The 15,516-nt window shown below is 37.8% G+C and overlaps 1 protein-coding gene across 1 annotated transcript in view; it reads left to right on the plus strand.

The window, feature by feature from the left end:
• Positions 1 to 2,531: 2,531 nt before the first annotated feature.
• SLC17A3 (solute carrier family 17 member 3) overlaps positions 2,532 to 15,516 on the plus strand; it is a 36,846-nt gene continuing 23,861 nt past the window's right edge. The window contains 1 exon segment of the mRNA NM_001075787.1: positions 2,532 to 2,556. The gene's annotated coding sequence lies outside the window, so the exon portion shown is untranslated.

Genomic DNA, 15,516 nt, shown 5'->3' on the forward strand with positions numbered 1-15,516 from the left:
TCACTGATGAGTACCTTCATGGGGGTTATTATAGGTGCAGAAAATATCTACTATATCCATGCTGCTGCTACTGCTAAGTTGCTTCAGTCGTGTCCGACTCTGTGCGACCCCATAGACGGCAGCCCACCAGGCTCCACCGTCCCTGGGATTCTCCAGGCAAGAACACTGGAGTGGGTTGCCATTTCCTGCTCCAATGCATGAAAGTGAAAAGTGAAAGTGAAGTCGCTCAGTCATGTCTGACTCTTAGCAACCCCATGGACTACAGCCCACGAGGCTCCCCCGTCCATGGGGTTTTCCAGGCAAGAGTACTGGAGTGGGGTGCCATTGCCTTTTCCGACTATATCCATAGTCGTATGTTATATAGCTCAGCACAGAATATAATTTTAAGGCTGTAATCCACAGAATTAACATTTTTATTGTTTTTATACATTGAGAAATATGGATGCTTATTTATGTGGTTACATTATATTAAAATTCACATGCTAAAATTAAATAGGTCATTTTAAAATTATTTACACTAGGATTATTTCCATCATGCAAAATAGATATTTACTTATCTAACTATTTCCAGGAGATTAACAACCAGGAAATGACAAGGAGATTAAATTAGATTAGCTAAAGATCATAGGAGAGAGCAGATAGAATTGGAAAACCTATAATGTAAAAAGAATGAATGTGAAGGGAGGCAATGTGGTAACTTTTAGAGAACATAATGAGATAGTTTGGACCATAGAGTGAAAATTGGAGGAAGGCAACAAAGACATTTTCAAATGAAATGAAGGTTTAAATGGAAGAGAAGAAACCTAAAGACATAAGATGTAAGAAATCATAGAACAATATCACACACCAGAGAAATTCTTTTCAAGATTAAAAAAGATCATTTGACCTTTTTTAGAGTTTCCTCATTTTCTCAAGAGTCTCAGATAGTCATCATCGACCCCAAGAGGAATTAATTCTGACTCCTAGTATTTAAAACACACCCTCTAGGCTGTCTCTACACAAAGAGCTGATGTCGGTTTTGCTATGGCCATCATAGAGGAGAAATTCTTAGCATGTTTAGAAGCCAAGTAGAACCACAGGAACTAGAACCTTGGGCTAATTTAGAAGACAATGAGAATCTCCTAATACAAATCAATGGATGTTTTTGAGCTAGTGCTTTAAAGGAATCTGATTGCCAGGCTCTGAGGGTGATGCTGAGATGAGAACATTCTGACTGTCTTCTGGGTATTTACAGTTTAGAGAGGAAGGAGAGTTTGTAGTAAACCAAAAGAAGAATAAAAGAGAGGAGTAGTAAAATGGATGGGAAAATTGAACACAGGAAAAAAAGAGAAAAAATCTAGACTACCCAATAGGCAAATGTTTTGAACAGGACTTCATAAAAGAAAAATTCAAGTGGTCTATATGTATAAATTGGCCCTCAACTTCCTTAGACTTTTGAGAAATGAACATCAAAACCAAAGTAAGATACCACTACATGCTTAACAGAAAGGGAAAAATAAAAGAAAATGGAAAACAGCAAACACTGGCAAGATGTGAAGCAACTGGAACTCTCACACCCTATGACTGTGAGTATAAAAGAAATCGGGGAAAGTTTCTTGGTGATATCTCCTAAAGCTAAATTTAGACATTCCAATGATTTAGACATTTCACTTAGAAATGTACACAGATATTTGGAAAAAGATGTACAACAATGTTCATAGGAGCACTATTTATAATAGCCCAACAGCAAACAACTTAATTGTCAAGAGAAAGATGATTTAAAAATTATGGTCTATTCTTACAGCAATGAGAATAAATAGACCACAATATGCAACACCATGGACACATCTCATAAACACATTTTAAGTGAAACAAGACAAAAGTTACCTTCTTTTGGGAGTTTAAATAGAGTTTGGGGGGGAATGAATACACATATATGTATGGCTGAGTCCCTTTGCTGTTCACCTGAGACTATCACAACCTTGTTAATCAGCTATAACCCAATATATGATAATAAGTCAGTAAAAAGGGAGGAGTACTCAGTAGGGAGTAATAAGAATCTAAAACAAAGTTTAAATAGAGTTTTGTTTTTAAAAACAGACAAAACTAATTATTAAAAATCAAGGTAAGGATTCCCCTTGGGTAAGAGAGGGAAGTACTGGTAACAGAGGCTCCTGAGGTACTGGTAATAATCCATTACTTGGGTGCTAGTCACCTGGGTGTTTTTACTTTGTGAAAAGTGTACATTTATGATTTGTACATTTTTATGTGTATAAAAAATAAAACATTTACTTAAACTCCATGTTTCACCCACTTCAAAGTTTCTCTTCTCTCTTCAGCTTAGGTCTGACAAACAGACACCTGGGAAGGAGCCCTGGTCTCTACTTTCCCATTCTCCCTGATCCTCTGCTTCCTCCTTCTTTGCCCAATCCACCAGCATCAGAGCAGGAGGCAGCAGGGCAGTCTCTTTTGTCAGATTCTGGATTAAAGTCTAAGTTCTTGAACAGCAAAATGAGCGAGCTCAGGCTTCCCAAGAAACCCTATCCCTGAAAGCATCGGTTGTCTTCGGAGGTAAAGGTAAGAACAATTGCTCAGCATTTCTAGGCTTTCTGAGCACTTGCTTTGATTATTGCTGAAAAATAACATATGTGTGTCAGAGACACTTCAGTTATCTTTTTCCATTTGATGGTCTGAAACAGTTACCCTCCACATTTCCTAAGGTCTTCAGAATAGATGCATTGTGGTTGATAGGAAGCATCACTAATCCATCTCCCCCATCCCAAAGAGTTGTTTCTAACATTAATGATTCTTTTCTAATATTCATTTCTAACATTTAATGTAAATTAATTTGCTTTTCTCAAAAATCATATTGATATCTATTGAATGAGATGATCTGCTTCTCTTTGATTATTAAATATTGTACCTTAATACAGTTCTTAATGTTGAGCAAACTGTTTCTCGAGTATTCTTTTGATAAGACCACAGAATTTGATTCACTGATGGTTTCTTCAGGACTTCTACTGCTTTACTGGTATATGACATTGACTCTGGATGCATGAGTGTTATGTCTGGATATGGGGCTTATGCTGATTTCAAAACAAGAAAGGAGAACTTTCCTTATTCCCCAATACTCTGAAAAAATTAACTAGAATGGAAATTTTATTATTGTTATTATTATCTGAAGGCTTGAAAGCATTGGTTTATAATTATATAGGCTTAAATCCCATGGATAGAGGAGCCTGGCAGGCTACAGTCCATGGGGTTACAAGAGTCAGGCATAACAGTGACTAAACCACCACCAAAGCTACTTTGAGAAGAGTTCTTTGATAAGAGCCTTTATTTCCTTCGTGTTATGGGCCTGTTAAAGGGCTCTATATTTTCTTCCATCTGTTTTGACAACTTAAGATATGTTAGAAGATCATCCATTTTATACATAATTTTATTTGCAAAATATTCCAGTGTGTTATCAATTATCTTTTTATAATATATTCATGTTTTTCTATAGCTGAGGTTTGAGCTTCTTTTGTACCTCTGACATGATGCCTGTGTGCTTTCTTTCTGCTTCTTCATTAGACCACTTAGTGATTTATTTATTTCAAAGAGAGTTTGTCTCTTATTTTTTAATATGTTAGCCTTATCTTTTGTCATTCTTGCTTCCTGTTTCCCTTTGTTTTACTTATAAATTTTGTTTTGACTATTTTTATTGAAACAATTTAAGGCAGAGAGGAAGACTTTAAGTCCTCTTGTGTGGGAAGGTTACATTTTGCTGTGTTGTGCCTCCAGATTTATTGTTATCTTAATGCTTTATTTCTCAAGTTAATAACCTATGGAGTAAAAGGTGAATAATGTCTCAGTGCTACTCACTGGTACACTGAGATTATCTGAACATCTCACCTAAGTACAGCGCCTTGGCTTCATTGCCGTTCTCTGAAATTTTGCTGTAACTTGTTGCAGTTAATGTACTAGTGTCGCATTAAGTACTTTGCATATGAGAATTGCCTTCTATTGAATATCATAATTGTCACTGTTATCTGAACTTAATTCAAGGGTCACTAGGGTGAGGCAAGCCAGGTGCCAGAAGCCTGTTTCTCAGGCTCATTTTGTGCAAGAACAGAATTGGCATATGAGAGTATCTCCTTAATTTTGTACCATGGGCACCTCTTACTTACGTTAGCCTAGCCCTAGGCACTAACATTTTTTTTTTCATGAACTCACTCCCTGCATCCACTTCTTCTGAATATATTTCAGTGGAGATATTTTAAAACAGTACTTGAATATTCCTGAGTCCCATAATAGTGAATAATTTCTTTTTTCATAGGAATACTATCATTATGGAACCTCAATACATTAAAATATTAACTTAGCCAGTATTGACTTCCTTCAAGTCTTTTCTTGTATCTAATATAATAATGAAGTCTGATCAGCCAGCTAACTTTTGTAAGAGAGGTATATTTAGACTCAGTGGTATAAGATTCTATCTTTAACCTAAATTCCATACTTTGACCAAGATGTTCCAAGATGTTAATCACTTCCAATTGATGTTGCCTTGAACAATATCAATGATTTGCTTTTCATCTAGTGGTCTTAGAGTTTCCTTCAATTTTGTTTTAATTAGTGATTCTTCTCTGTTTATTGAAAATCCTTCATCTATTTATCAATATGCTAGAACCTTATATCTGTCTTCTAATTTCTGCTGACTTTTATCCTTGGATCTTTTACTTTGTTTTCTCCATGGAATTCTCAGTGCCAAAAGCACATAAACACATTTCCTTAGGGAGCTTCATCAAGTTCCCTAAGTTCCAATTTATTTCCTAAAATTTCCTGAAAACATGCCTGCTGCTGCTGCTGCTGCTAAATCGCTTCAGTCGTGTCCGACTCTGTGCGACCCCATAGTCGGCAGCCCACCAGGCTCCACCGTCCCTGGGATTCTCCAGGCAAGAACACTGGAGTGGGTTGCCATTTCCTGCTCCAATGCATGAAAGTGAAAAGTGAAAGTGAAGTCGCTCAGTCATGTCTGACTCTTCGCGACCCCATGGACTGCAGCCTACCAGGCTCTTCCGTCCATGGGATTTTCCAGGCAAGAGTACTGGAGTGGGGTGCCATCACCTTCTCCGGAAAATATGCCTATGTTCACACTATCCCTCTTTCTATTAAAAAAAAAAATAGTATCCACACCTTTTTTTGTGGAGCGATACTTAGAGTATAAACAAAGAGTTTCCAAATATTGGTTTGGGGATTACCTGTTAATGATTAATATTCATCTGGCTTTTGGTTCTCCTGCCTTTTCTTGTCTGCTGTGTGTAGCTCTTATTATAGGAGAAGATTGGTCAGAGTTGGAATGTTCTGAGTTCAGAACTGAAGCAAGGCAGGTTAGATAACTAGTTCTTTCAAATGAAGCTGGACTATTTTCCTGGAGTGCCAAGTTTCAAGATGTATTTGATAAAATCCTCCAACAAAAAAACTTAGATGGTTACTTTTTTATTAAAATCAAATCATGTCATGAAATATTTATTCTAATTGAAGTCATTCCTCATTTTATTTTATCTGGTATGTGCTTAGTCGCTCAGTCATGTCCAGCTCTTTGTGACCCCATGGACTGTAGCCCATCAGGCTCCTCTGTCCATGGGATTCTCCAGCCAAGAATACTGGAGTGGGTTGCCATGCCCTCCTCCAGGGGAACTTCCCAACTCAGGGATCAGCCCAGGTATCCTGAATTGCAGGTGGACTCTTTACCATCTGAGTGACCAGGGAAGCCCCCCGCCTTTTTTTTTTTTTTTTTGGATACTGCTTAAAAATAGACAATTTGTATAGAGAAGTGGTTTTCAAACTGTTTTGATTGTGTATCACATAAAAAATTTTAAAAACTTCAGGTACTCTGCTGAATATTTTAAACTTGACATCTAAAACTTCTCATCAAAAATAGAAATGACTTGCTTTGTAAATAAAAGAAAATATTTTATCTTATAAGATGTTTAATATTTTAGGCCATGCAGCCTTCTTGAGCTAAAGTAGTGGCAGGGACAGATACAGTTCCTGTCCATGTGATATAGAGGAAAACAATAAGTAAACTACATATTGTGTGGAAGCAATCAATGCTAAGGAGAAAAATTAAACAGGGAAGAAGGACTCATTGAAAAGTTGACATTTGGTTAAAGTCCTACAGAGGGGAAGGAAAGGGAGAAAGTAGATTCTAAGTCAATCACATACTACAATTAGGATGAGAACTAAGGGAATGTAATGTAGAAGAATTTGAATGATTGGAAGAAGGACAGGGTGGCTAAGGAAGACCTCACTGATTCTATTTATTTGGCTGTGCTGGGTCTTCACTGCTGCACAGGCTTTTCTCTAGTTGCAGGGAGCAGGAGTTACTCTCTAGCTGTGGTGTGCAGGTTTCTCATTGCTGTGGCTTATTTTGTTGTGGAGCACAGGATCCAGGGCCTTCAGACTTCAGTAGTTGTGGTTCCAGGGCTCTAGAGCATAGGCTCAATAGTTGTGGTGCATGGGCTTAGTTGCTCCACACATGAGTGTCTCCTGCTTTGACAGGTGGATTCTTTATCACTGAGCCACCAGGAAAGCCCAGGAAAACCTCACTGAGAAAGTCACCATTGAGTTGAACTGAGCACTGAAAGTTGGTAAGAATTACTAGATAAAGAAAAATAAGACAAAATAAGCAGCATGAATAAAAAAAAAATAATAAAAACAGTAACATAATAGCCAATATTTGTGGAGTGCTTATTATGTGCCAGCTAATTCTTACAACAACCCAACAAGTAGGTAGTATTTTTGACCCTAATTCTATGTTGAGGCAACAGGGGCAAAAAAAAAAGATGTTCATAACAGGATTTAGAATCCTGGCAGTCTTGTTGGATCTTAACAATCAAGAAAATTTGGAAGACATGAAATGGTTCTTTTCAGAAACTGAAGATAGCAAGGATTTTGAGAAAGGATATAAGTTGACACCATTGTAGAAGTGAATGGCTTTTGGTTTATGATGCTATGCAGGATGCTGAGAATCTTCTTAGTGTGCAACCAGTGTTTTAAGAGAACTTGTAGAGAAATAGCTAAGGGTTGGGAGAAAATTTAATCCAAACAAATCTTGCTTTAGCTAAAATGGCTCTACTTACAAGATAAAAGGTTTGGCATTTGACTTTAAATGAAGGCTAGTGAGGCTAATTAATGAAAAGCTTTCAGAACACACTGGGAGCACAAAGTAATCAGAATTTATGTGCTCTCCAAGTGTGCATGAGTAGTGTGTGTGGGAGGAAGCCTGAGGTTAATGCCTACTTATCTTGCAGGTTGGCCTGTTTCTGTCCTAAAATCAATTTTCCCCACTGAGGAGGTTATCAAGAGCCCTAACTAAGCACTGCAGCAGCATTTGGAAGGGGTGGCTTTTGGTGGGTGGTTGCCTGACTAAGCTGTGTGGTGATCAGGCTCTGTACCTGGATCCATCATGTTCAGGTCTCCTGGTTCTCCAGTGTGCCTGAAAGGGACCCCTGGTTTCCTTATAAATTGAGTAGGTTCTCTTATATGCTTTGCTACTGAAAACTCTTATGTGGTCTGGGCTTTTCTCCACTTCTGTTTAATTTGTTTTCCAGCACATAATTTGGCATTGAATATGTCACTACTGCTGGCTCAGCAATTCCAAGGTCACTGCCCTTTTGCTCCATAAAAGGATTTCATAGCATCTGCCAGCCTGCTCCCTATTTTATACTTGGACTTCAGCATTGCCATTTCTCCCCTCAGGTGTTACAACCTCTCTTTTCCCCTTCCCCATGTGTTATTGGCTTTTTACAAACTCTTCCTTTCCATAGACTTGTATTTTCCTTGATTGTAATCATCCCACTTATCCAGAAGCACCTGCAAACCTTAATTCTTTGCAGTCATCAAACCCTAGGACTCTCCACTAGTCATAATATATATTCCCAACTCCCAAACCAGCATAGTCTTCCATATATTTCCTCCATTGTACATGCTTTCCCACCTGGAAACTTTTATACAAACACTCCTTTCCCTAGGAAGCCTTATAAAATAATCCCAAGCCGAGTCAGTCATATGTTGGTAATTTGACTTCTGGTTCCTCTGCCTTTTCTAAATCCAGCTTGTACATCTGGAAGTTCTTGGTACATGTACTGCTGAAGACTAGCTTGAAGGATTTTGAGCATAATCTTGCTGGCATGTGCAATGAGTGCAATTGCATGGTAATATGAACATTCTTTGGCATTGCCTTTCTTTAGGACTGGAATGAAAACTGAACTTTTCCAGTCCTGTGACCACTGCTGCATTTTCCAAATTTGCTGGCATAATGAGTGCAACACTTTAACACCATCATCTTTTAAGATTTGAAATAGTTCACATTTATTGTAAAGTTCTACACCTTTATTTGTGCTAGTTGAATGTAATCTCCTAGAGGGTGGTAACCATCTTTTCCTTTTCAGCTTTTAACAAATAGCCTGACACAAAATGGATATATGATAATATTTTGAATGCTACATAACTGAATGAATATTTCAGGATTCCCTGGTGCTCTCAAAGTTTTGTAATATAAGAGAAAAAGAAATATCTTAAAGTACTTGCCTTAAATTTTACCTACACTGTGATTCCCAACACAATGGAAAAGCAAGTAGGGGTTAAAAAAAAAAACAAGGAAAATAAATCATATTGAAATTTGGGGGGTGGGAAGATGTGAGGATGATGAATCTTGGGCAAATTTCCTGTTTTCCAAGTTTATTTGAAATAATATTCAACTTTTTTTAATGTATACTAGTATATTTAAGAGGCTGAGGCTGAGCCAAAGTGGAAACAATGCCCAGTATGGTTGCATCTGGTGGTAAAAGTAAAGTCTGATGCTGTAAAGAATAGCATATGACCCTGGAATGTTACATTGATGAATCAAGGTAAATTTATTGTGGTCAAGCAGGAGATGGCAAGAGTTAACATTGACATTTTAGGAATCTGTGAACTAAAATGGATGGGAATGGGAGAATTTAGTTCATATGACCGTTATATCTACTACTTTGGGCAAGAATCCCTTAGAAGGAACGGAGTAGTTCTCATAGTCAATAAAAAAAGCCTGAAATGCAATACTTGGTTACAATCTCAAAAATGACAGAATGATCTTGGTTCGTTTCCAAGGCAAACCATTCAATATCACAGTAATCCAAGTTGATGCCCTAACCTCTAATGCTGAAGAAGCTGAAGTTGAATGATTCTACGAAGACCTAAAAGACCTCATAGAACTATCACCAAAAAAAGATGTCCTTTTCATCATAGGAATGCAAAAGTAGGAAGTCAACAGATACCTGGAATAACAGGCAAGTTTGGAGTACAAAATGAAGCAGGGCATAGGCTAACAGAGTTTTGCCAAGAGAATGCACTGGTCGTAGCAAACACCCTCTTCCAACAACACAAGAGATAACTCTACACATGGACACCACTAGATGGTCAATACCAAAATCAGATTGATTATATTCTTTGCAGCCAAAGATGGAGAAGCTCTATACAGTCAGCAAAAACAAGACCAGGAGCTGACTGTGGCTCAGATCATCAGCTCCTTACTTCAAAATTCAGGCCTGAATTGAAGAAAGTAGAAAAAACCATTAGGCCATTCAGATATGACCTAAGTCAAATCCCTTATGATTGAACACTAGAGATGATGAATAGATTCAAGGGACTAGATCTGGTAGACAGAGTGCCTGAAGAACTATGGGCGAAGGTTCGTAACATTGTATGGGAGGTGATGACCAAAACCATCTGCAAGAATAAGAAATACAGAAAGGCAAAGTGGTTGTCTGAAGAGCCCTTACAAATAGCTGTGAAAAGAAGAGAGGTGAAAGGCAAAGGAGAAAGGGAAAGATATATCCAACTGAATGCAGAGTTCCAGAGACTAGCAAGGAGAGATAAGAAAGCCTGTTAAGTGACCAATGCAAAGAAATAGAGAAAAACAATAGAATGGGAAAGGCTAGAGGTCTCTTTAGGAAAATTAGAGATACCAAGGGAACATTTCATACAGAGATAGGCACAATAAAGGACAAAAACGTCAAGGACCTAACAGAAGCAGAAGATATTAAGAAGAGGTGGCAAGAATACACAGAAGAACTATACAAAAAAGCTCTTAGTGACCAGTTAACCACAATGGGGTGGTCACTCACCTATAGCCAGACATCCTGGAGTGTGAAGTCAAGTGGGCCTTAGGAAGCATTACTATGAACAAAGCTAGTGGAGGTGATGGAATTCTACCTGAGCTGTTTCAAATCTTAAAAGATGATGGTGTTAAAGTGTTGCACTCAAAAAAAAAAAAAAGTGTTGCACTTATTATGCCAGCAAATTTGGAAAATGCAGCAGTGGTCACAGGACTGGAAAAGTTCAGTTTTCATTCCAGTCCTAAAGAAAGGCAATGCCAAAGAATGTTCACATTACCATGCAATTGCACTCATTGCACATGCCAGCAAGATTATGCTCAAAATCCTTCAAGCTAGTCTTCAGCAGTACATGTACCAAGAACTTCCAGATGTACAAGCTGGATTTAGAAAAGGCAGAGGAACCAGAAGTCAAATTACCAACATATGCTGGATCAGAGAAAAAACAAGGGAATTCCAAAAAAAAACATCTATTTCTGCTTCATTGACTATGCTAAAGCCTTTGACTGTGTGGATCACAACAATGTGGATGGGAACACCAGATCACCTTACCTGGCTCCTGAGAAACCTGTATGCAGAATAAGAAGCAACAGTTAGAACTGGACATGGAACAACAGACTGGTTCCAAATTGGGAAAGGAGTACATCAATGCTGTATATGGTCACCTTGCTTATTTAACTTATATGCAGAGTACATCATGTGAAATGTCAGGCTGGATGAATCACAAGCTAGAATCAAGATTGCTGGGAGAAATATCAACAACCTCAGATTCTGTCCTTTATTATGCCCATCCTTGCATGAAATGTTCCCTTGATATCTCCTTTTTTTTTTTTTTTTTTGAAGAGATCTCTAGTCTTTCCCATCCTATTGTTTTCCTGTCTTGTTTGCATTGTTCATTAAGGAAGGCATTCTCATCTTTCCTTGCTAGTCTCTAGAACTTTGCATTCAGTTGGGTATATCTTTCCCTTTCTCCCTTGCCTTTTGCTTCTCTTCTTTCCTCAGCTATTTGTAAAGCCTCCTCAGACAACTACTTTGCCTTCTTGCATTTCTTTTTCTTTGGGATGGTTTTGGTCACTGCCTTCTGTACAGTGTTACAAACCTCTGTCCATAGTTCTTTAGGCACTTTGTCTACTGTATCTAATCCCTTGAATCTATTCATCACCTCCACTGTATAATCATAAGGGGTTTGATTTAGGTCATACCTGAATGGTCCAGTGTTTTCCCTACTTTCTTCAATTTAAGACTGAATTTTGCAATAAGGAGCTGATTATCTGAGCCACAGTCAGCACCAGATCTTGTTTTTACTGACTGTATAGGGCTTCTCCATTTTTGGCTGCATTTTTATTTAGGATTGGTAATTAAAAATGCAATCCAATTTTGAATGTCACTTTTATATCTGTCAAACTGGCTAAACTCTCTCATTAGTGATAATAATTCATGTATATATTTTTATTTTTCTATATAGAAAATCATATCATCTTTGATAATTATAGTTTTACTTCTTTTCCAATCATTTCATATTTCTTTCTTGTGTTATTATGTTGGCTAGAATTTCCAGTACAGTGTTAAAAATGTGATAAAGCACCTCTCTTATGTACCTGATATTAATAGGAAAGTTCACCTTTGAGTGGAATGTTTTCCTAGATTTTATATATACTATTTAATTTCAATTTAATTTAAATTTTATTTGTATTTTGTTCTACTCCAAGTTTGCAGGGAATTCTTTCCCTTTTCATTCTGTTGACTTGAATATAGTAATCTGAGATATTTTCTTGACATTGATTGCTAACCACAACTTTTTAATTTTATTATATTTGGGTCATTTGAATAAGGTAGATTTTTAATCTCTTTCAGTCATGAATACCATTACATTTCAAAGGTGTCGATAATAATAGTAACAATGATGTTGGCAAATGATGACTTTCATTTATTGATTTTCTATTATACGCCAAGTGTGGTGAGTGGTTTGGTTTTGTTGCATGATTTATCTATCCCTGTTTCTTTCAGTGATCTCCAAATAAGCGAGAATCAAACAAAAAATACACTTGTTCCTAGTCCCAGGTAGTAAGTACTTTACTTACAATGGGTCTGGACATAAATGCAACATGATATAATTTATAGAGCCTGTACTAGTGAGAAGATGCAATGCCAACTTGCTTGATAGTTATGATTTTTTCTACATTACAAATAGCAAATTAATTTTGTTTACTGTCTTGTATGGAAATATATAACACCTCAACACATTAGCACTCCTACTTTTTGTCCATGTCTTCTAAAAATTGTATTTGTCACAAATGTTCTCTTTTCTTTCCTGTTACTGCTATCTTCAATAGCGTAAGATTTTGCTGTTTTAGTTAGGCAGTTCTGTTACTATAGTTGCAGAAGTAAGGGACATCGAAACCAGAAAGTAGACTAAAAGAAAGCCATATCTAAGGACAAAAGAAGGAGCATTTGCAGTATGGCGATCTAGCACATGAGCTTCCAGGGTGGTTCAGTGGTAAGGAATCTGCCTGTAATGCAGGAGATGCAAGAGATGCAGGTTCAATCCCTGGTTCAGAAAGATCCTCTGGAGGAGGAAATGGCAACCCGCTCCAGTATTCTTGCCAGGAAAATCCCATGGACAGAGCAACCTGGTGGGCTACAGTCCATGGGGTTGTAGAGTTGCACACAACTGAGCACACACACACACACACACACACACAAAATCTAGCACATAATTGAATGTGTTGTGTAGATAACAAAAGATATACCATTCTATTCAGCTGATAGAAGTCAGAATAATAAAGATGGTTTTCCAATATGAGTTCAATGACCAGATTGACTGTATTTGTTATAGAGGTGATGAGGCCAAACAGGAGTTTGACTTGGAGAAAAAAGGATTTGCCAGTACTATGATAGGAGCTTAAGTTTCTGAGCAGACATGAGACATCACTGGGTTCATGGTTTAGAATGTATATGAAAAAGCGTCAAGTTCCAGGTCCAGAGAATGACCATTATCATTTAGTCAAGACTTTCATTTCAGGATTCAGATTCATCAGATGTGATTGCTTGACAGCTGCCCTAGAATCTCCTGAATCACTACTGGGCATTGTGAGGTTTGGGGCAGAGCGTGCACAAGAGAGCTGCTTCCTCTGCTAGGACCCATCCTGGCTTTCCAGACTAGAAACAATAGGCTTTCTATGATCGCAGTAGGATTGTACACTGGAGCAGTTGCCTAGAAACTTTACCCTGAATGAAAGCCAACATCTTGCTGAGTTGTCATGTGTCTAATTATCAATGACAGCTGTTGACAGTCCTATGAAAACAGCTCAGAGGATAATTTTTAAAGTTACCAAAGGAGAAATGTGTGCTCTATCCTCTCTAATAATTCTAAGTGACTAAAAGAAAGCTATTTAAAAACTAACCATTTTCAAAATAAAAACATATAAAATTTTTAATAGGTGGATATCACAGTATAAGCCAAAAAAATATTTCAATCTATATTCAAGTGTTTAAAAATTGCTTATAGAAATGAAGCTAAGTTGGATTTTTTTTCCCCCAGAGACAATGTACATCAATGTACTTGGTAGAAGTCTACCAAGTCAAATTCAGGACAAAGAACTCATGAGTATTTGAAGATGAAGTTAAAAATTAAATTGTAAAACCAAGTCACATTTTCTGACTTGGATAATAATTCAGGGTTAGACATATTTGAATTCTAAAGTTGTTGATCATTTATCTCATGGTCCAGAGTCCTTCAAAAAATGACTCAGGGAAAAATCTTTTATACAGGAAAGTGAAATTTATATCCCTTCCTTCAACATGATGGACTTAGATTTCCATACTTAAATTCCCAAAGTGCAGATGGAACAAATCTGTTTTTCTTTCCTCTTATTATCTCATAATGAATATAATAAAATTTACCTGAAAGAATTGTGAGGGGGACATACAATAATTGATTGGAAGTAGTAGCTTGGACTCCCCAAGACCCAGGCACGTCCTTCAGAATCCTTGATCGTAGTGATAGACTTTGACAGGATCTCACTTCTCCACCACAATGCTGGGAGATGGTTTACTCTCCCACTATATAGTCCGAATAGGTATAAATGGTCAAATTCAAAATAAAAAAGAGATCTCCTCAGTGGCCATAAACTAAGAACTAAGAAGACACTTAAAATCAAAGTGAGAAGTGGGAACTTAAGCCAGAAGAACTCATAGGAGTAGAACTAGGGTTAATATTCCATGGCTGGAGATTGAGTCTATGTCACATAGGAAAAGATGTCTGGGCTGCAAGCACAGAGCATGCAAGGAGCTGGAAATGAACCATCTACATAAAGCTGGGGATCTGAAGGCATTGGTTCATCTGTGAGATGAAGACAAGCAGAACCGCATGAACACTGGGAAAGTAGTGAGAATGTTTTCAACTGTGTAGGGATGTAGATAAAACAAATAGACCTAAAGAAATTGAGAGAGGTTGGCTTTCACTATGCCCATATAGGTGTTCCACACGAAAGTGAAAGTTGCTCAGTCATGTCCGACTCTTTGCAACCCCATGGGCTATACAGTCCATGGAATTCTCAGGCCAGAATACTGGCATGGGTAGCTTTTCCCTTCTCCAGGCAATATTCCCAACCCAGGGTTCTAACCCAGGTCTCCCACATTGCAGGCGGATTCTTTACCAGCTGAGCCACTAGGGAAGCCCAGTTCCACATGCATGTTGTTTATTCCCCAAAGTGACTTATAGCATGGCTCATAGCATATAATAGCATGTACACAAATTTAGAAATAATACAAAGCATTAATTTATACTTTGTGAATGCACTTATAGGTAGCAAAAATAGAAAAGTATGGAGAAATGTCCGGAGAAGGCAATGGCACTCCACTCCAGTACTTTTGTCTAGAAAATCCCATGGGTGGAGGAGCCTGGTAGGCTGCAGTCCATGGGGTGGCTAGAGTCGGACACGACTGAGCGACTTCACCTTCACTTTTCACTTTCATGCATTGGAGAAGGAAATGGCAACCCACTCCAGTGTTCTTGCCTGGAGAATCCCAGGGACAGGGGAGCCTGGTGGGCTGCCGTCTGTGGGGTCGCAGAGTCGGACACAACTGAAGCGACTTAGCAGTAGCAGCATGGAGAAATGTCACTAAATTTATGTGAGATGTTTTTGCTATTGTTCCTACGGGTGTGTGTTTGTGTGTGTAAAGGAGAAAGGACCCAGGGAAAGCTACAGAGTGAAGTTCAATCTGTAATGTTATAGTTCAGTATTTCAAAGGGTAAAAATTAACAAAATTTCAAAGGGAAAAAACACAAATACAACAAGGAAGGGAAAAACACTAAACTATTTAATTATAACATTGTCTTTCTTTTTTAAGTCTTTTCAAAATAAAACTAAAATCATTGAAGATACAACAAAGCAAAGCA

Source organism: Bos taurus, chromosome 23, assembly GCF_002263795.3.
Source record: "Bos taurus isolate L1 Dominette 01449 registration number 42190680 breed Hereford chromosome 23, ARS-UCD2.0, whole genome shotgun sequence".
NCBI lineage: Eukaryota > Metazoa > Chordata > Mammalia > Artiodactyla > Bovidae > Bos > Bos taurus.